Below are 20575 nucleotides of genomic sequence, written 5' to 3'. Positions count from 1 at the left end.
TGTATGTACTAACTGCCCCCTGAAATAGCCTGGCAAGCCATTCAGTTCAAGGGCATCTAGGGATGGGCAAAAAACAGTGGCCTTGGCGACACACACATCGTGCGAAAGAATATCATAAAAAATGAAACTACCAGGTTATCAGCTGAAACACCAATGGCTGAATTCCCATTGCCGAGCATTCTATGCTCGGTTCGAGCAGGTAACCAACAATCCGCTGTCGAGTGCCCCAGCAGCCCATAACTCACCCATACCCACCATTACAGCTTCCAATGTCAGATCGGCCTTCCTGAAAGTGAACCCTCGGAAGGCGACGGGGCCCAGACAGGATCCCTGGTCGTGCGCTCAGAGCCTGCGCGGACCAGCTGGCAGAGGTGTTCGCGGACATCTTTAACCTGTCCCTACTCCACTCCAAGATCCCCACCTGCTTCAAGAAGACCACCATCATGCCGGTGCCAAAGAAGAACCAGGCAACATGCCTCGATGACTACCGTCCAGTGGCCCTGACTTCAGTGTTAATGAAGTGCTTCGAGTGGTTGATCATGAAGCGCATTACCTCCATACTCCCAGAACGCCTTGATCCACTGCAATTTGCATATCGTCGCAACCGATCCACAGCAGACGCCATTTCCCTGGCCCTCCACTCATCCCTAGAGCATCTCGACAACAAGGACTCCTACATCAAACTCTTCATTTATTGACAACAGCTCCGCCTTCAACACCATAATCCCAGCCTAGCTCATATCAAAGCTCCAAAACTTAGGACTTGGCACTTCCCACTCTGCAACTGGATCCTCGATTTTCTGACGAACAGACCACAATCAGTAAGAATGAACAACAACACCTCCTCCACAATAGTCCTCAATACCGGGGCCCCCGCAAGGCTGCGTACTTAGCCCCCTACTTTACTCCCTGTACACACACGACTGCGTGGCAAAATTTGGTTCCAACTCCATCTACAAGTTAGCTGACGATACGACAGTGGGCAGGATCTCTAATAACGACGAGTCAGAATACAGGAGGGAGATAGAGAATCTAATGGAGTGGTGTAGCGACAACCATCTCTCCTTCAATGCCAGCAAAACTAAAGAGCTGGTCATTGACTTCAGGAAGCAAAGTATTGTACACACCCCTGTCAGCATCAACAGGGCCGAGGTTGAGATGGTTAGCAGTTTAAAATTCTTTGGGGTGCACATCTCCAAAAATCTGTCCTGGTCGACCCTACCACCAAGAAAGCACAACAGTGCCTATACTTCCTCAGGAAAATAAGGAAATTCGGCATATCCACATTAACCCTTACCAACTTTTACAGATGCACCATAGAAAGCATCCTATCTAGCTGCATCACAGCCTGGTATGGCAACTACTCAGCCCAGGACGCAAGAAACTTCAGAGAGGCGTGAACACCACCCAGTCCATCACACAAACCTGCCTCCCATCCATTGAGTCCATCTACACCTTCCGCTGCCTGGGGAAAGCGGGCAGCATACTCTTTTTTAAAAAATATACATTTATTAAGAATTTTTCAACAAAATTTTCAACCATATAAACAAACCCCCCCCCCCCCACCCCGTTACAAAAAGAAAGAAAGCTCGCATAGCAAGACATGAACATGGCAAGTCAATAAGATACAGAACTTTGTACATTGGATTCCTCCCATACATGTCAGTTTTCCGGATCGTTCATGTGTTTCCTTGCTCAAATGCCCCCCAGAAAAAAAAAAACCTTCCCCCTCCCCCCCGGGTTGCTGTTGCTGCTGTCCGACCTTCATCTAACGCTCCGCGAGATAGTCTAGGAATGGTTGCCACCGCCTGTAGAACCCCTGGGCAGACCCTCTCAAGGCAAACTTTATCCGCTCCAATTTAATAAACCCTGCCATATCATTTATCCAGGCCTCCACGCTGGGGGGGCTTCACCTCTTTCCACATTAACAAGATCCTTCGCCGGGCTACGAGGGACGCAAAGAATCCTGCCTCTTTCACCTCCTGCACTCCCGGCTTGTCCACTGCTCCAAATAGTGCTAGCTCCCAGCTTGGCTTGACCCGGACTTTCACCACCTTAGATACTGTTACCGCAGCTCCCCCTCCAATGCCGGGCATGACCAAAACATGTTGACATGGTTCCTGAGCACCTCTAACATCTGTCCTCCACCCCAAAGAACCTACTCAGTCTCACCCCCGTCATATGCGCTCTATGAACCACCTTAAATTGTATCAGGCTAAGCCTGGCACACGAGGAAGAGGAATTAACCCTACTTAGGGCATCAGCCCATAGCCCCTCCTCAATCTCCTCCCCTAGCTCCTCTTCCCATTTACCCTTCAGCTCCTCTACCAAAGCCTCCCCCTCTTCTTTCATCTCCTGGTATATCGCCGACACCTTGCCCTCTCCAACCCATACGCCCAAAATCACCCCGTCTTGAATCCCCTGTGCCGGGACCAGCGGGAATTCCCTCACCTGCCGCCTCACAAACGCCCTCTCTTGCATGCACCTGAAGGCATTTCCCGGGGGTAGTTCAAATTTCTCCTCCAGCGCCCCTAAGCTCGCAAACGTCCCATCGATGAACAGGTCCCCCATTCTTCTAATCCCTGCCCGATGCCAGCTCTGAAACCCCCCATCCATCCTTCCTGGGACAAACCGATGGTTATCTCTGATCGGGGACCATACCGAGGCTCCCATCGCACCCGTGCCGTCTCCACTGCCCCCAGATCTTTAGCGTTGCCGCCACCTTGTGTACCTTGTCGGCGAGAGCGGCAGCGGTGCAGTCACCAGCGCCCCCAGGCTCGTTCCTTTGCAGGACGCCATCTCCAACCTCTTCCACACCGCCCCCTCTCCCTCCATCACCCACCTACGGATCATCGCCACGTTGGCTGCCCAGTTGTAGCCACACAAGTTTGGCAACGCTCCAGGAACCCCCTCCTTACCCTCGGGGTCTTGCTCGCCCACACAAATCCCATAATGCTCCTGCTTACCCTCTTAAAGGTGGCCTTGGTAATCACAATTGGGAGGCATTGAAAAGCAAAAAGAAACCTCGGGAGGACCACCATTTTAATCGACTGTACCCTGCCCGCCAGCGAGAGTGACAACATGTCCCACCTTTTTAAATCCTCCTCCATCTGTTCCACCAGCCGCGTCAAATTAAGTTTGTGCAGTGCCCCCCAGCTCCTAGCTTCCTGAATCCCCAAGTATCGAAAGCTCCTTTCCGCTCTCCTCAACGGTAAGTCGTCTATCCCTCTTCACTGATCCCTCGGATGCACCACAAAGAGCTCACTCTTTCCCACATTGAGCTTATAGCCCAAAAAGTCTCCAAACACCCTTAGGATCTGCATGACCTCAACCATCCCCCCCACTGGATCTGCCACATACAGCAACAGGTCATCTGCGTACAGTGACACTCAATGTTCCTCTCCCCCTCGAACCACCCCCTTCCATTTCCCCGACTCCCTCAATGCCATGGCCAAAGGTTCAATTGCTAATGCAAACAGCAGAGGGGACAGGGGGCACCCCTGCCTCGTCCCTCGATACAGCCGGAAATACTCCGACCTCCGCCGGTTCATGACCACACTCGCCACCGGGGCTCTATACAGGAGCTTAACCCAACTAATAAACCCTCCCCGAATCCAAACCTCCTCAACACTTGCCAGAGATACTCCCACTCTACTCAGTCAAAGGCCTTCTCTGCGTCCATGGCTGCCACTATCTCCGCCTCTCCCTCCACCGATGGCATCATTATCACATTTAGGAGCCTTCGCACATTAGTATTTAGCAGCCAACCCTTTACGAATCCCGTCTGGTCCTCGTGAATCACCCCTGTCCTCGATCTGGAACGATCTGATGCTGGGTCCAGCACCGTGTTAAAATCCCCACCCATTATCAAGCTCCCTACCTCCAAGTCTGGAATACGCCCCAACATCCGTTTCATGAATCCAGCATCGTCCCAGTTCGGGGCATATACATTCACCAGTACCACCTCCGTCCCCTGCAACCTCCCGCTCACCATCACGTATCGGCCTCCATTGTCCGATACTATATTCTTGGCCTCAAACGACACCCGCTTCCCCACCAGTATTGCCACCCCTCTATTCTTTGCATCCAGCCCCGAATGGAACAACTGTCCTACCCATCCCTTCCTTAACCTGACCTGATCTGCCACCTTCAGATGTGTCTCCTGAAGCATGACCACGTCTGCCTCCAGTCCCGTTAGGTGCACGAACACTCGGGCCCTCTTAACCGGCCCATTTAGGCCTCTCACATTCCACGTGATCAGCCGGATTGGGGGGCTACCCCCCCCCCCCCTCCGACTAGCCATCTCCTATCTTGGGCCAGTCCCGTGGTCGCGCTTCCCGCACCCCCAGGCGGGGAACCCCCGTCCCGACCACCTCTTTCATTTTCAGTTCCCCCTCGGACAGTGCAGCAAGCGGGCAGCATAATCAAAGACCCCTCCCACCCGGCTTACTCACTCTTCCAACTTCTTCCATTGGGCAGGAGATACAGAAGTCTGAGAACACGCACGAACAGACTCACAAACAGCTTCTTCCCCACTGTTACCAGACTCCTAAATGACCCTCTTATGGACTGACCTCATTAACACTACACCCTGTATGCTTCATCGGATGCTGGTGCTTATGTAGTTACATTGTATATACCATGTGTATTTTTTCATTCCCTTTTCTTCCCATGTACTTAATGATCTGTTGAGCTGCTGGCAGAAAATAACTTTTCACTGTACATCGGTGCACGTGACAATAAACAAATCCAATCCATTGTAAAAGATAACAAATGTGCCCAAATAACGAGTTGAGAGGCAGTAACACAATCATGACATGAAGCAGGTGCCCTGATATCGTTTTGCTGAATGAAACAGTACATCAAGAGAGACAAATAAATAAGAGCTCTTTAAAAATATATACATTTTGGATTAATGCACCAACGGTCGCTCAAAAGTACCTCTGCAATAAAAAACGGAATTTATAAATCGAGACAACTTCAGTCCAGTTCCACGAACTGTCAAACCCAAAGTGATGCGCCCAATGGTAGGAGGGAGGGGAGAGGAGAGGAATGAAAGGGATAAAAGCTGCTACCACCAGTTGCGTGAAGTGCACCCCAAGCCGCTTGGGACACGGACGGCAGAAGTGACAGCGGCCTTTTTTTTCGGTCAGGGGCAATCCTGCAATGCACCAAAGGATTGAACATAAGGAACGGCGGACCGAAAGTACTGACCCAGGAAAGACCATCAGCTTCCCGCATCAACAACAAGGCCGGGGCCGAGCTCACGGGACCGCCCCAACCCACCTGACCCTTGTGGCAACGGCCAGAGCGACCGTCTGTCTGGCGGTAGCCACTCCCTCCCCGGGCTCCCTCATTCGGGGGGGGGGGGGGGACCGGCATGGAATAAAGCGGCTGGCGGGCGGAAAAGCACAATAAGGCTGTATGTTAGCCGGGGGCCGCCCGCATGGGGCCGTTGATCGCGCGCGACCAGCCCACCCTCACTCGGATCCTTTCAAACGTTTCTCTCGCTCTCTCTCAACCGAACCCGCGGCGCGAGAGCCATCCAGCAGCCCTTCGCCCGTCCGCACTCACTAACCCCGTCCGGCAAAAGAAAATTAAAATACTCACGCTCTGAATCACTTTTGTTTCGGTTGGGGGGGGGGGGGGGGGAAGAAAACCCGTTTAGAAGGATGGATGGGTTCAATCTTTCTCCCACTCGCTGGCTTCTGAACGGCTGCTGTCCAAGTCACTCACTCCCCCTTTTTCCTGTCACCGCCCGTCCGCCTCAATTCAGCGAACGTCAAACACCAAAACAAATGGCCAACCGCCCGCCCATCGCGGCTAAACAGGCAGCTGCTGCTTGGCGAATCAGACACATGTCAGCGGAGACTGGAAACCCCCTCTTCCTGCTCCCCTTTTTTTTCCCCGCTGTGGCCAGCCGGGCAGCTTCAAATCTCGCGCGACAGAGAAGGGGAGCAGAGGCCGTCGGCGACAACATGGCGGCTGAGCTGCTGGATCGATGCGACCGGAACAGAGTGACCTAAAATGTGAAGGGAGCGGCACGAGTGGGGCGGGGGAAATACAGCCAGGTAAATAGTCTGGAAGTTTATGTTTCACGTGTTGCTATCTGGCACAGTTGTTCCTCATTCATCTTTGAGTGAGGTAGGCATTGTAGCCAGGAAATGGGTCTGAGTGAAAATAACGCTATGTTTAATGCTTTTCTCAGTGGACATCGACCACCTAAAATAACGTTTGCTCAATCCAAATTGGGACCTTATCATAAAGGTCACTGAGGGAATGAATTTACGGATCTGATTGAAAAATGGGACCGATCGAGCGTGGTGGCCACGGGGTGGAAAGTTGAGGTGAAGTGGGTTAAATTGGCCACCAGTAAATAGGTGCAATTATTGGGTATGTGCTACTTGCATTGCCAGGCACTTTACCTCAGTGAAAGTGTCAACAACCCCAGGTACTGTTGTCTGTTTAACTGTTGAATATTTTGAGATTGAACACGTGTTTCTGTTGGACTTTTCCCCCCTGACCGTGCTTGAACCTATTTTGCAAAGTTCACAACTTTTCAACTGGAATCCCCAGGAAAATTTCAGGTAATGAGCTTGTGGTTTGGAGTTTGATTTGACATCATTGAAGATGAAAATTCATGTAACGTTGTCAGGCCTCCCTATACTAAAACAAAAACTCAAGTGGCCAGCATAAATTAGAGTTATTATAAATATGTGCTAGTTATTATAGTTTTGCTGCAAAGTTTGGTAATGGCAGGACTTATTATTTAGAGCATCCCATATTGGGTATATGGACAGACCAGTAACTTGACATATCTGGTGGAATTATAATACAATGTGCTATAACCAGGAATAAAGTAAGATTAATTGTGGTGACCAATGACAAATATGTAACTTTTAGCTGAAGGAGGGCATTAGTGTTTTTCAGATTTCCAATATATGCAATATGTTGCTTTTGTCTTTCAGAAAACCTTTTGTTCCCTCGTATCATAAAATCAGCCCTTCTGCCTCAGAGTATCATTGGGCATTTATACATTGAAGACCCTGTATAAGTGCTTTTGCTTGTGATTTCTCCAGTTAATCTGATAAATCAAATGCTGCTGAGCTATGCAGACTTGGAAGGCTTAAGCCAACACTTTACCTCTTTTTTCTTGGGGGAAAGAAGAGGGCAAAGCATCAGGCACATTCTCTTCTGATAGTTATTAGCACATACTTGTATGTGGGTCTGAAGTGAGGAACCGTTGATGTAAGAATTGAAATCATCTTGATACTTCAAATACTTAAATATGTAAACATATAAGCAGATTTTTAAAGTGGAGAGAAGTAACTGGTGGCAATTAGCAGAGTTTGCAAAATTTTGAACAAATGGTCCTGCTTTGCCTAGGTGTATGTAAATGTATATCTCTCATACACTGGGGCAATGAGAGAATAAAATGATGGATGTGTGTGAGGTTGTTAGAGATTTCAAACGTGGGGTAAGGTTTGTTTGGGTGGTTGTGAGTCTCTTTCATAACTTTTCATAATACGATGCCACAAATCTTGACATCACATCATTTCCTCTGCTTGTGATATTTGTCACTTCCTTTCAGGTCTTGATATACATATTTGCAAGTTATTTGATGTAACTTTACACATTGTCTTTTCCCAGCTAGAACTCAGTACCCATGTCCATCACAATGGTGTTCTTATTATAGCACAGTTGATTACTGCATGTAGAATTATCCTTGATATCATACAATCCTGTGTTCCATTCCTCCCCTCACTATACCCTGACAGGCGTTCGCTGCTCTCAGAGCAATTGCTAAGGGTTCTATGACCAGGGCAAACTGTAATGGGGAGAGCAGGCATCCCTGCCTTGTCCCCTGACATAGATTTAAAGTATTCCGACCGAACTCGGTTTATTCTTATGTTTGCCACTGGGGCCCGGTGCAATAACTGGACCCACTCCACAAATCCCTACCCAGACCTGCCTAAAAGATCCCATAGATATTTCCACTCCACCCGGTTGAAAGCCTACTCCACGTCCATGGCGACTGCCACCTCAACGTCGTGCCCCTCCGCTGGCATCATAATTACATTAAGAATCTGCCTAATGTTGGATGTCAGGTGCCTGCCCTTTACAAATCCCGTCTGATCCTCTCCAATTATCTCCGGGACACAATCCTCTTCGAGTGGCCTTTGTCAACGATTTGGCATCTACATTCAAGAGGGAAATTGGCCTGTACGATCCACAGCTCTCCGGATTCTTGTCTCGCTTCAGGATGACAGAAATTGATGCCTGTGATAACGTTGGGGCGAGTACTCCCAGCTCCTTGGACTCGTTAAAAGCCTTAACCAGGAGCGGCCCCAGTAACCCAGAGAACTTCTTCTAAAATTCCACTGGGAATCCGTCAGGTCCTGGGGCTTTACCCGATTGCATCACCCCCACTCCATCTATCACCTCCCCAAGCCCAATCGGCCCCCCCCCCCCCGAGCCTCCACCAGCTCCTCATTTACCTTTGGTAACTCTAGCCTCCTCGGGAATTGATTCATGCCCTCCTCCCCAACCGGGGGTTCCGACTCGTATAGCTGGTTATAAAACTACCAGGAAAACTTCATTCACCGACCCTGGGTCCATCACCATCTTCCCCCTCATATCCTTTACTTTTCCTATTTCTCTCGCAGCCTCCTGTTTCCTCAGCTGATGCGCCAGCATCCTGCTAGCTTTCTCCCCGTGCTCATATATTGCCCCTTTTACCCTCCTCAGCTGACCCTCCGCCTTAACTGTGGAAAGGAGCCCAAACTCCATTTAAAGTCTCTGACGCTCCTTCAGGAACTCTTCATTTGGAGACTCCGAATATCTCCTGTTCCCCTGTAAGATTTCTCCTACCAACCTGTCCAGCTCTGACCATTCAGTTTTATCCCTGTGGGCTCAAATCGAAATACATTCTCCTCTAATAACTGCTTTCAGGGCCTCCCAGACCACCCCAGCCGCAATCTCTCCTGTGTCATTTTATGATCTTATGTACTCCCGAATGGCCCCTCTCACTCGCTCACAGATCTCCTCATCAGCTAACAGCCCTGTATCTAGTCTCCACTGTGGGCGCTGGGGCATTCCTGTGCCTGCCCGTAGGTCTATCCAGTGTGGTGCGTGATCTGAAACCACAATTGCTGAGTACTCCGTGTCCTCACCCCCTGCCAACAGCGTTTTATCTATCACGAAGAAATCTATCCTGGAGTGCACCTTATGTACATGGGAGTAGAATGAATATTTCCTGCTCCTTGGTCTCTCAAACCTCTACGGATCTACCCCTCCCATGTGCTCCATAAGCCCCCGCAGTTCCTTTGCCATTGCTGATAGTTTCCCCGGCCTAGCACTTGACCGGTCCAAGCTCGGGTCCAGGACCGTATTGAAGTCACCACCCATGATCACGAGGTGCGAGTCCAGGTCTGGGATCTTTCCCAGCACCTTCCTGACAAATGCGACACCATCCCAGTTTGGGGCATATATATTCAGCAGCACCACTGCCATTCCCTCTAGCTTCCTGTTAACCATAACAAATCTGCCTCCCGGGTCTGCCTCTATCTTCCCCACCTCAAATGTCACCCGTTTGTTAATCAGGATAGCACCCGGGGGGTGCTGAATGAAACACTTGCCTGACCCATAATCTAATTTGGTCTCCCAGCTTCAGGTGTGCCTCCTGTAGCATGGCCAAGTCTGCTTTTAACTGTCTCAAATTCCCAAAGTCTGTTTGCTGAACTGTAGTAACATAGAAATATGGAATTTCCAGTGCAGAAGAAGGCCATTCAGCCCATCGAGTCTGCACTAGCCCGTGGAAGAGCACCCCACTTAAGCCCACACTTCCAACTTAAGCTCACACTTCCAACCTATCCCAGTAACCCCACCTAACCTTTTTTTTTGAAACTAAGGTCAATTTAGAGTAGCCAATCCACCTAACCTGCACGTCTTTGGACTGTGGGAGGAAACCGGAGCACCCAGAGGAAACCTATGCAGGCACGGGGAGAACGTGCAAACTCCACACAGGCAGTGACCCAAGCCAGGAATCGAATCTGGGACCCTGGAGCTGTGAAGCAACTGTGCTACCGTGCTGCCCGTACTTTATCCATTCATAATGGATCTTTGCCATTGTCTTTTATATTTAATTGGGGTGATAAATTGTATTTAATACTCTATCCAATCTACTTGGAGGCTCCTTACCATTGTTTGTTCCTTAATTTAGGTTGAAGGATCAGCCAGAGTCAGCATGATTTATGAAGGGAAAATCATGCTTGATAAATCTATTGGAATTCTTTGAAGATGGAACCAGTACAGTTGACAAGGGGGAGCCAGTCGATGTATATTTGGACTTTCAGAAGGCATTTGACAAAGCCCCGCATGAGAGATTATTGTGCAAAATTAAAGCGCATGGGATTGGGGGAAATGTATTGAGGTGGACAGAAAAGTGGTTGGTAGAGAGGAAACAAAGAGTAGGGATTAATGGGTCCTTTACAGATTGGCAGGCAGTAACCAGTGGGGTACCACAGGGATCGGTGCTCGGACCCCAGCTATTCACAATATATATTAATGATTTGGATAAGGGAACAAAATGTAACATCTCAAAGTTTGCAGATGATACCAAATTAGGTGGGAGGGTGAACTTGACGAGAATGCAAGGATCCTACAGCAAGATCTGGACAGGTTGGGTGAGTGGGCAAATTAATGGCAGATGTAGTATAATTTGGATAAGTGTGAAGCAAAAACAGGAAGGCAGATTACTACCTGAATGGGTGTAAATTGGGAGAGGGGAGTGTACAGTGGGACCCGGGTGTCCTTGTGCACCAGTCGCTGAAGGTAAGCATGCAGGTGAACCAAGCGATAAAGAAGGCAAATGATATGTTGGCTTTCATTTCGAGAGGTTTGTGTTGCTGTAATTATACAGGGCCTTGGTGAGGCCACACCTGGAGTATTGTGTTGCAGTTTTGGTCTTCTTCTCTGAGGAAGGATGTTCTTGCTCTCGAGGGAGTGCAGTGAAGGTTTACGAGACTGATTCCAGGTATGGCGGGACTGTCATATGAGGAGAGATTGACTCGGTTGGGATTGGTCAGGAGAATGAGGGGGGATCTCATAGAGACTTATAAAATTCTAATGGGACTAGACAGGATAGATGCAGGGAAGATGTTACCAATGATGGGTCAATGTCGGGTAAAGCTCCCATCTGCAACAACCATAGGTTCACGCCAGCGCTGACTGACGCCACCTTCAAAAGGTGGGGACAGGACAGAGGGACACTGATAATCAGGGACCTATACACGGACCGCAGGATCGCAACACCTGGCGAACTGACAGAAAAATTCCAGCTAGCCAGGGGGAACGAGTTAAGGTACCTGCAACTAAAAAAAACTTCCTACGAAAAGAGACAAGGACATACGCACAACCACCACGACAGACACTACTGGAAGAGTTACTGGACGCAAGCATACTAGATAAAGGAAACCGTAGCGACATGTATGACCGACTGGTGGAAGGGGCCGACACCGTACTGGACGCAACAAGAATGAAGTGGGAGGAGGACCCGGGGATCGAAATAGGGTGGGGACTTTGGAGCGAAGCACTGCATAAGGTCAACTCCACCTCCACGTGCGCAAGGCTCAGCCTGACGCAACTAAAAGTGGTACATAGAGCCCACTTAGCAAGAGCTCGTATGAGTAGGTTCTTCCCAGAGGTGGAGGATAGATGTGAACGGTGCCAAGGAGGCCCGGCCAACCATATCCATATGTTCTGGTCTTGCCCCAGACACGTGGATTACTGGACAGCCTTCTTCGAGGCAATGTCCAAAGTGGTGAGGGTGGAGCCATGCCCAAAAGTGGCGGTCTTCGGGGTTTCAGAGCAGCCAGATCTATTCCTAGGGAGGAGGGCAGACGCCCTTGCCTTTGCCTGCCTGATCGCCCGCCGTAGAATCCTGTTCGGCTGGCGCTCAGCAGCACCACCCAAAGCTGCAGACTGGCTGTCCGACCGCTCGGAATCTCTCCAAATGTGGAAAATCAAATTTGCTATCCGAGAGTCGGACGACGGCTTCCACAGAACGTGGGAGCCATTCACCCAATTGTTCCGGGACTTGTTTGTGGCCAACAAACAAGCAGATGAATAGCCAGGTAGCCAAGAACCAGGGGAAAGTAACTAAAGCATGATAAGGAGAGATAGACCAGGAGAGGGGGGGAGGGAAGCTAAATCTAAGAGGAAGGAAAGGCGAACCACAGGGGGGGGGGGGGATAGAGGGAAGAGACCGGGAACAATAGAGGAGAGCCGGGGAGGGGGGAGGCAGGGAAACGTTAACAAACTTGGCATCCACATGAACTGAGAAAACGGGGAAGACAGGAGGGGGAAGTGAGCACGAGACGACAACAGCAGCGAAATCCGTCCGGGTGAAGCAAGGGACAACACCACAGACAGATGCCTACTTATGTGTGTAAATAATTTTGCCAAGTGTACAGAGTAGCTGCTGTTCACTCTATTTTGTTGTGTTAGTATTATTATTTATTATGAAAAATTTTGCAAAACTTTAATAAAAATATATTTTAAAAAAATCAATGATGGGTCATAGTCTGAGGATTCAGGATAAACCATTTCGACAGATATAAGGAGACGTTTCTTCACCCAAAGAATGGTGAGCCTGTGGAATTCATTACCACAGGAAGTAATTGATGCTAAAACATTGAATATATTCAAGAGGCGGCTATATATAGCACTTGGGGAGAATGGGATTAAAGGCTATGGGGAGAAAGCGGTATTAGGCTATTGAGTTGGATGATCACCCATGGTCGTGATGAATGACGGAGTAGGATCGAAGGGCCAAAAGGCCGCCTCCTTCTCCTATCTTCTATGTATGTATGTAACCCAGATCCCTGGCGCTGTAATGCAGCAGTGCTAACCACAGTAGAGAGCAGTGTACACTGATATGAATCAGGTTATAAATTGGAGTGCATCGAAGGTAAGTTTTCCAAAGCAGCATGCTGTAGAACCAACAAGATGCAGAGAGTTTCTTAGATCTGATGTTCCAGACTTCCGGTGGTGGCTATGAGGGAGTGAGTCGCACATTTGGTGGCTCTCACTCCGGCTGGCTCTTTGGACCTGGTTTCCCGACTTTTCGGAACTTTTGAGCGCTAGAAAAGACGGCCACAAAGTTGCTGATTGAAGTGTGCGGAGCTGTATGGAAACAAAGAAGAGTAGAACACAGCGAAAGCAGGAAAAGAGGGGGCAGAGACAAAGCGGTGTGGGAGCTGACCCAGGACCAAAGATGGCGGACCGTGGACCAGACGATCCAAGCAGCGCTGGACAATATGTTGCAGGTCATAAAAGGAAGTTTTGAAGATATGAAGCGGGATAACTTCGAACCGCTGAAGAAAGCGGTGGAGCAAGTGAACCAAAGGCTAGAGGCTGTGGACAAAAAGGTCAAGGAGCTGGAGCAAGAGGTGAAAGAACAGGCGGACACACAAACGATCACTGCAATAGAGATAAATGGGTTGAAGGCTGCTTGACAGAATTGAAGACCTGGAAAACCGAGCCCGCAGACAATATTTGACAATTATTGGCCTCCCAGAGGGGGCCGGAGGAGCGGACGCCATGACTTTTGTGGCAGACCTGTTGCAGCAGCTGATGGGGGCTAACTCCTTTCCGTGTCCGCAGGAGGTGGACGGGGCACACAGGGTACAGGTGCGGCAGCCGCGACCGCCAACCCCCCACTCCCACCCACCCACCAGTGGTGGTCAGGTTCCACAGGTTCACTGACAAGGAGCGGGTCCTTCAGTGGACAAAGAGTACAAAGAGCTGTACATGGAAGAACAATGTCCTGTGCATTTACCAAGACCTAAGTCAGGAGGTGGCCAGGCGGCGAGCAGCCTTTAAAAGAATTAAAGAGATTTTGTTCAAAAAGCACGAAGTTCGGTCTGCTTTTCCCAGCGCGGCTTTGGGTCACTCACCAGAGCCCGCATTACTACTTTATGGATCCCGATGAGGCGATGGAGTTCGCAAAGGATCAGGGACTGGTACCGAACTGAGGGCCCACGGACCAAAGTCAGAGTCTGAGTATTATTGTCTGTGGGACTTCTAGTTTTCTTGGACTGACTTTATATTTTTTGTTGCTTCACAGGTACTTTGTAGTTGCTTTTTTCCGTTTTCACTGCCTATGGGTACAATGGGCGAGGGGGGGATGGGTGCCCCCTCTCTCTTTTGGGTTGTCTTTTTGCTTTTTCTTTGTGTTTTTCTCATTTTGGAGCTTCCAACGTAACAGAAATTTGGCCAGGAAGCAATGGGGGTTAAAGGTATTGGATGTAGGGGGGTGGCGCGAGTACTGTGTTGCTGTATGCTTTTATTATTAATGCGCAGAAAGGGGTGATCGGTATCACTCATCTGGAACAGCATTACTGCTGGAGTGGCCTCGGGTCTTTGTTTGATTGCCCTTGTTTTTTTTGTTTGAACTCCCTTACTGCAGGGAGACTGCTCGAGCAAGACACATCAGGGGGATGGGTGTGGATAGGTGGGGGGGGGATGAGCTCGGGGGAACAATGGGAGCGAGACAAGTGGGCGCCGGAGAGATGAGTCACCGGGCTAACGGGAAGCTAGTCAAGGGAGTCAGGTGGGGGGGGGTGCATACAGCCAGTACATGGCAGGGGTCGGGTTACAGAGGGGTGTTGTTGCTAGGCAGGGGGGGAAGTTATTTTGCTGACATGGGAGGGATCTAAAGTAGATAACAGAGTGGAGGTCGGGGGTGGGGCTACCAGGAGATGAACTGGGAGGGCGCGGCACATGGGCTGGGGCGGGCCCAAGAAGGGGGGGGTGGTTGATCGGCAAGGGAGGGGTGGGGGGGCAGGTGCCCTCCAACCAGGCTGATCACCTGGAATGTCAGAGGACTAAATGGGCCAGTCAAGAGGGCGCGCGTGTTCGCGCATTTGTGGGCTCCAAAGGCGGACGTAATCACGCTGCAGGAGACGCATCTGAAAGTGACTGACCAGACTAAGGAAGGGCTGGATTAGCCAGGTCTTCCACTTAGGCTTGGACTCCAAGTCCAGGGGGGGTGGCAATCATGATCAATAAATGGGTTAAATTTGAGGCGGAGGGCACAATTGCAGACAGAAGTGGTAGATTTCTTGTGGTCCGGGGTATGCTTGAGGGGGTGAGGGTAGTCCTACTGAATATATATGCTCCAAATTGGGACGACGCTGACTTCATTAAAAGGGTGCTGGGGAAAATCCCAGACTTAGATTCACGCAAGCTGATCATGGGTGGGGACTTCAACGCGGTCCTCGACCCCAGACTAGGCAGATCATGCTCCAGAACGGGTAGGCTCCCAGCGATGGCAAGGGCACTGAGGGGGTTCATGGAGCAGATGGTGGGGGGGGGGGGAGGGGGGTAGACCCATGGAGGGCCAGATGGCCGACAGGAAGGGAACATTCGTTCTACTTGCATGTTCATAAAGTATACTCTAGAATCAATTTTTTCATCATGAGCAGGGACTGTGTAGGCGGGGTACAAAATACGGAGTACTCGGCGATCACCATCTCGGATCATGCCCCACACTGGGTTGATCTGCAGGTCTGCAAAGGGAGCTACCAGCGCCCGCAATTGAGGTTGGAAGCACGATTGCTAGCGGAGGAGTGGGGGGTGCGAGAGACTGCGGAAGTGCATGCAGGACTACCTGAAGGTTAATGACACAGACAAAGTCTCAGCAGCGACCCTGTGGGAGGCGCTGAAGGTGGGGTTAAGGGGGGGAGCTGATTTCAATTCGGGATAGAGATAGAACGGACAGAGCGGAGATGGACAGACTGGTCAAGGAAATCCACCGAACAGATGGGGAATACGCAGAGGCCCCGAGGGAGACCTATTTCGAGATAGACGGAGACTGCAGGCCGAGTTGGGAGTGTTGTCCACGAGCAAGGCAGTGGAACAACTTAGGAAGGCAAAGGATGTGGTCTGAGCATGGGGAGAAAGCTAGTAGAATGCCTGCGCAGCAACTCAGGAGGAAGGAGGCGGCCAGAGAAATAGGCAGGGTAGTGGACGGTATGGGGAACAGAGTGGATGACTGGACTGAAAGGGTGTTTCGGGAGTTTTACAGCAAGCTCTATACCTCGGGAACACCCTGGGGAGCCGGAGGAGATGAAGCGTTTCGTAGACGGACTGACCTCCCCAAAAGTGGGTAGGGGGCTGGTAGATGGACTGGGGGCCCCGATCAGAGCTGAGGAAGTACGGGGGGGGGGGGGCTCGAAGGCTATGCAGTCGGGTAAATCCCGGGGCCGGATCGATACCCAGTGGAGTTCTCCAAAACGTCCTCGGAGATAGTGGGGCCGGTGCTGACTAGGGTATTTAACGAGGTGAGGGACACTACTCCCGACGATGTCACAGGCTACCATTTCGCTGATATTAAAATGGGATAAAGACCCGGAAGCGTGTGGGTCATATAGACCAACCTCCCTGATCAACGTCGACGCCAAGCTTCTGGCTAAGGTCTTGGCGCTTAGAATTGAGGACTGCGGGGAAGACCAAACCGGGTTTGTGAAAGGCAGACAGCTGGTAGCCAACTTGAGAAGACTACTCAATGTGATCATGATGCCCCTGGAGGGCAGAGAGGTAGAGGCAGTGGTGGCAATGGATGCCGAGAAGGCCTTTGACTGGGTGGAGTGGGACTATTTGTGGGAGGTACTCTGGGAGGGCTTTGTTGACTGGGTGAGACTATTGTACCAGGCCCCAAACACTAGCTTGAGGAAGTCTAGGACAACATCAGAGTACTTTAGACTACACCGGGGGACCAGACAGGGATGCCCACTCTCCCCGTTGCTGTTTGCCCTGGCAATAGAGCCACTGGCGATTGCCCTGAGAGCTGCGAGGGGTTGGAAGGGACTGATTAGGGGAGGGGTGGAACATAGGGTATCGCTGTACGCGGACAACCTGCTCCTGTACGTATCGGACCCGCTGGCTGGGATGGACAGAATACTAGGAATATTGAGAGAATTTGTCAGGTTTTCAGGGTACAAACTGAACATGGCTAAGAGTGAGATGTTTGTAGTGCAGGCGAGGGGCCAGGAGAACAGGTTGAAGGGGCTGACATTTAGGATGGTCGGAGAAAGTTTCCGATACTTAGGGATAAGGTGGCACGAGACTGGGACAGGCTGCATAAGCTAAATTTGACGAGAGTGGTGGAACAAATGAAGAGCGAGTTCAGGAGATGGGATGCACTCCCGCTATCACTTGCGGGGAGAGTGCAGATGGTAAAGATAACAACCCTCCCAAAATTCCCGTTTTTTTTTTTCAGTGCCTCCCGATTTTCATCCAGCAGTCCTTCAAATGGTCAACAAGATTATTATGAGCTTTGTCTGGGTGGGGAAGTCTCCGCGGTGAAGCGAGCGATGATTGAGAGGAACCATAGCGAGTGGGGGGGCTGGTGCTGCCGAACCTCAGCAACTACTACTGGGCGGCCAACATAGCCATGGTAAGGAGTTGGATGGTGGGTACGGGGTCTATTTGGGGATGTGGAGATGGCTTCGTGCAGGGGCACCAGTTTGGCAGCTCTGGTCACGGCCCCCCTACCGCTCACCCCGGCCAGGTACTCCACCAGCCCGGTAGTGGTGGCAGCCCTGCGGATCTGAGGCCAAGGGAGGTGGGAGCATCGGTCCGGTCTCCGATATGCAACAACCACCGATTCGCCCCTGGGAGTATGGACGGTGGATTCTGAGCGTGGCGGTGGGAAGGATGGGCGATATGTTCTTGGGCGGGAGCTTCTTGAGCATGAGGGCTATGGAGGAGAAATTCAGATGGAATGACTTTCGGTACATGCAAGCGTGTGACTTCATACACAGACAGGTCCCATCCTTCCCATGCCTCCCGCCAAACGGGATCCAAGACACAATAGCGACTAGGGGAGAGGTAGGAGAGGGGAAAGTCTCGGATATTTACCGTGAACTTATGAAAGGGGAGGTGTTCCAGGCAGAGGTACTGAAGCTCAAGTGGCAGGAGGAGCTCTGTGAGGAGGGCGTATGGGCGGAAGCCCTGAGTAGGATAAATTCAACTGCAACATGTGCTAGGCTCGGCCTGATTCAGTTCAAGGTCGTCCACCGGGCCCACTTGACGGTGGCCCGGATGAGTACATTTTCTGGGGTGGAGGATAAATGCACTAGGTGTGCGGGAGGGCCAGCAAATCATGTCCACATGTTCTGGGCATGCCCAAAACTTAGGAGATACTGGGAGGGATTTGCGGACATCATGTCCCAGGTACTGAACACTAGAATGGTGATGAGTCCAGTGGTGGCAATTTTGGGGGTCTCGGAAGACCCGAGGGTCCAGGAGGAGAGGGAGGCCGACGTCTTGGCCTTTGTTTCCCTGGTAGCCCAGGGATGTATACTGTTGGCATGGAGGGACTCAAAGCCCCCAAAGACCGAAGCATGGCTCTTGGACATGTCGAGCTTTTTAAGGCAGAGAAAATTAAGTTCGCCTTAAGAGGATCTGTATTAGGGTTCGCCCGAAGGTGGCAACCATTCATCGACTTCTTCGCGGGGAATTAAATGTCAGCAGTGGGGGAGGGGTAGATTAGAGTAGAATAGAAGGGATAAATAGGCGGGTACTGTTTATGAGAGAGGAGTGGTCTTTTGCACTATGTTTCTGCTTTGTGTTGATATTTGAATATTACTGTACTCTATAACTGTTTACAATGCCAAAAATACCTCAATAAAATTGTTTATTAAAAAAAAAAGATCTTGTGTTCCAGGAGAAGGCCACTCCACAGGCAGAGTGTGATCAGGATAGTAGATGGGTGGCCATCCAGAAGAGTAGGAAGTGCCAGGGTTTTCAGGATGTTTCTCAGTTTCAGATTGGTACTCTGCATTGGAGACTGCTGGAAATGATGATAGCTTGAAGGAGTATAGGCAGCAATGGAGGTGGGATGGGATTGGTGGGAAACAGTTGAAATAGATTCCATACTTAAAGGGACAAATAGGCAACTCTGTAACTGTTATTGTGAGTCCCATATGGTGTGTTGCCTCCCTGGTGCCAGGGTAAAGGACATCTTACAGAGGATGGGAAAGGAGCGAGATGTCGCGGTACATACTAGTGTCTACAACATAAGGCAGATATTTATGTTTTACGACCTGATTTTGAGTAGCTAGAGAGATAATGTAAAACATAGGACCTCACGGGTATCATTTTCTGGCTTACTCTCAAGTGCCATGTGCCAAGGTGGGTAGAATCAATGCATAGCTTGAGGTATTATGCAAGGCAGAAAGCATCAGACCTTTTGGGCATTGGGACCAGGTCTGTGCCAGGAGGCCCCTAGTCTGTGCCCTCACAGGAGGTTTGCACAATAATCTTTTATGCGGGACTTTGTCAAACTCCTTCTGAAAGTCCAAATATACTTGGGAAGTATTTAAATTAAATTGGCTGAGGAGGAGGGTGTGATGCTGGGCGGGATGATGATGGGCACCAGCATATAGAAGAAGAAAAGAAGAACAATGAAAAGTGTGTTGGATAGTATGAGAGAAGGAAGTGGTACAATATTAGATAGGAGCAGGTTAAGTAGTGCACTGAGGAATACAAAAGCAGGTTTAAAATGCAATTGAATGTGCAAAAGTGTGATTACAATTGTTGAGCAAATGGTCATGTAGAAATAGGGTGTAGTGGCAATAGCAAAAGCGTGGTTTGAAAATGATGAGGACTGGGTGCATAATATTCAAGAATACAATGCGTTCAGAAAAGATACGGAAGGAAGAAAAGGACGTGTGGTGGCAATGCTGATTAGGGAAGACATTGTAATGGCAAGTGAGGATATTCTTGAGGGCACCAAGACAGAACCCATTTGCTTAGAGTTGAGAAGAAAAAGGTAGTGAACTGGAGAGACACAGCGGAGCAAATTTGCAAGTATATTAAATGTTCAAGAACTATAGAGTGGTGATGTTGAGGGGCTTCCAATTGTCCAAATATCATTTGGAATAGTGCTGGAATAAAGGGTATGGAGGGGAAGGAATTTCTTAAATATGTTCAAGAAAACGGGCAAGAATGATCATCATAACAAGGTTTAGATTGGTAAGAGAGAAGAATAATCTAAGTAGAACTCAATTAGAATAGAATAGAATAGAACTAGCCTCCGTGGAGTCAGAGAGGAAGTAACAGATAAAATGGAATGAAAGACTGACTGGAAATCTGTCACAGAATAATGGGTGATCTTGGGAGACTCATGTACAAACTAGGTACACTCTTAAGAGGGAAAGGCGGGGTACCAATGTCCAGGATCCTTGGATGATGTGGGATAGAACGTATGATGAAACAAAAAATAGATCAATGATGCTTGTTCAAGTGAGAGCCAATCCAAATACCTTATTGAGATGGTAGATGCGTCGTAAAGACAGAGTGGGTCTGTTAGACGCAAAAGGTGAGGTGCGGGACAATGATGAAATACTTCCTGAGTACTTTATATTGATGTTTATGAAGGATGCTGACAAAATATTAGCTGTACTGGAAAGGTTGGCTATGCTTGGGTAGATTAATCATCTGATCCGAATGGCTTGCATCCTGGATTGCTAATGGGATGTCTGATCTCTTCACACACCTTCTCTAC

General features: G+C 49.8%; 2 protein-coding genes across 4 annotated transcripts in view; one reads left to right on the top strand and one right to left on the bottom strand.

The window, feature by feature from the left end:
* The window catches only part of pphln1 (periphilin 1), a 221779-nt gene extending 216022 nt beyond the window's left edge, over positions 1–5757 (bottom strand). Inside the window, exon 1 of one of the 3 annotated variants that reach the window (XM_072484379.1) lies at positions 5611–5757. The gene's annotated coding sequence lies outside the window, so the exon portion shown is untranslated. Of the gene's footprint in view, positions 1–5214; positions 5298–5610 lie in introns of those variants that run through there. The other 2 variants (XM_072484381.1, XM_072484380.1) reach the window with 2 other exon arrangements.
* Positions 5758–5909: 152 nt separating this feature from the next.
* zcrb1 (zinc finger CCHC-type and RNA binding motif 1) overlaps positions 5910–20575 on the top strand; it is a 104706-nt gene continuing 90040 nt past the window's right edge. The window contains exon 1 of the mRNA XM_072484396.1: positions 5910–6071. The gene's annotated coding sequence lies outside the window, so the exon portion shown is untranslated. The remainder of the gene's footprint in view (positions 6072–20575) is intronic.

Source organism: Scyliorhinus torazame, chromosome 19 (assembly GCF_047496885.1).
Source record: "Scyliorhinus torazame isolate Kashiwa2021f chromosome 19, sScyTor2.1, whole genome shotgun sequence".
NCBI lineage: Eukaryota > Metazoa > Chordata > Chondrichthyes > Carcharhiniformes > Scyliorhinidae > Scyliorhinus > Scyliorhinus torazame.
This window is presented reverse-complemented; position numbering and strand designations above follow the sequence as displayed.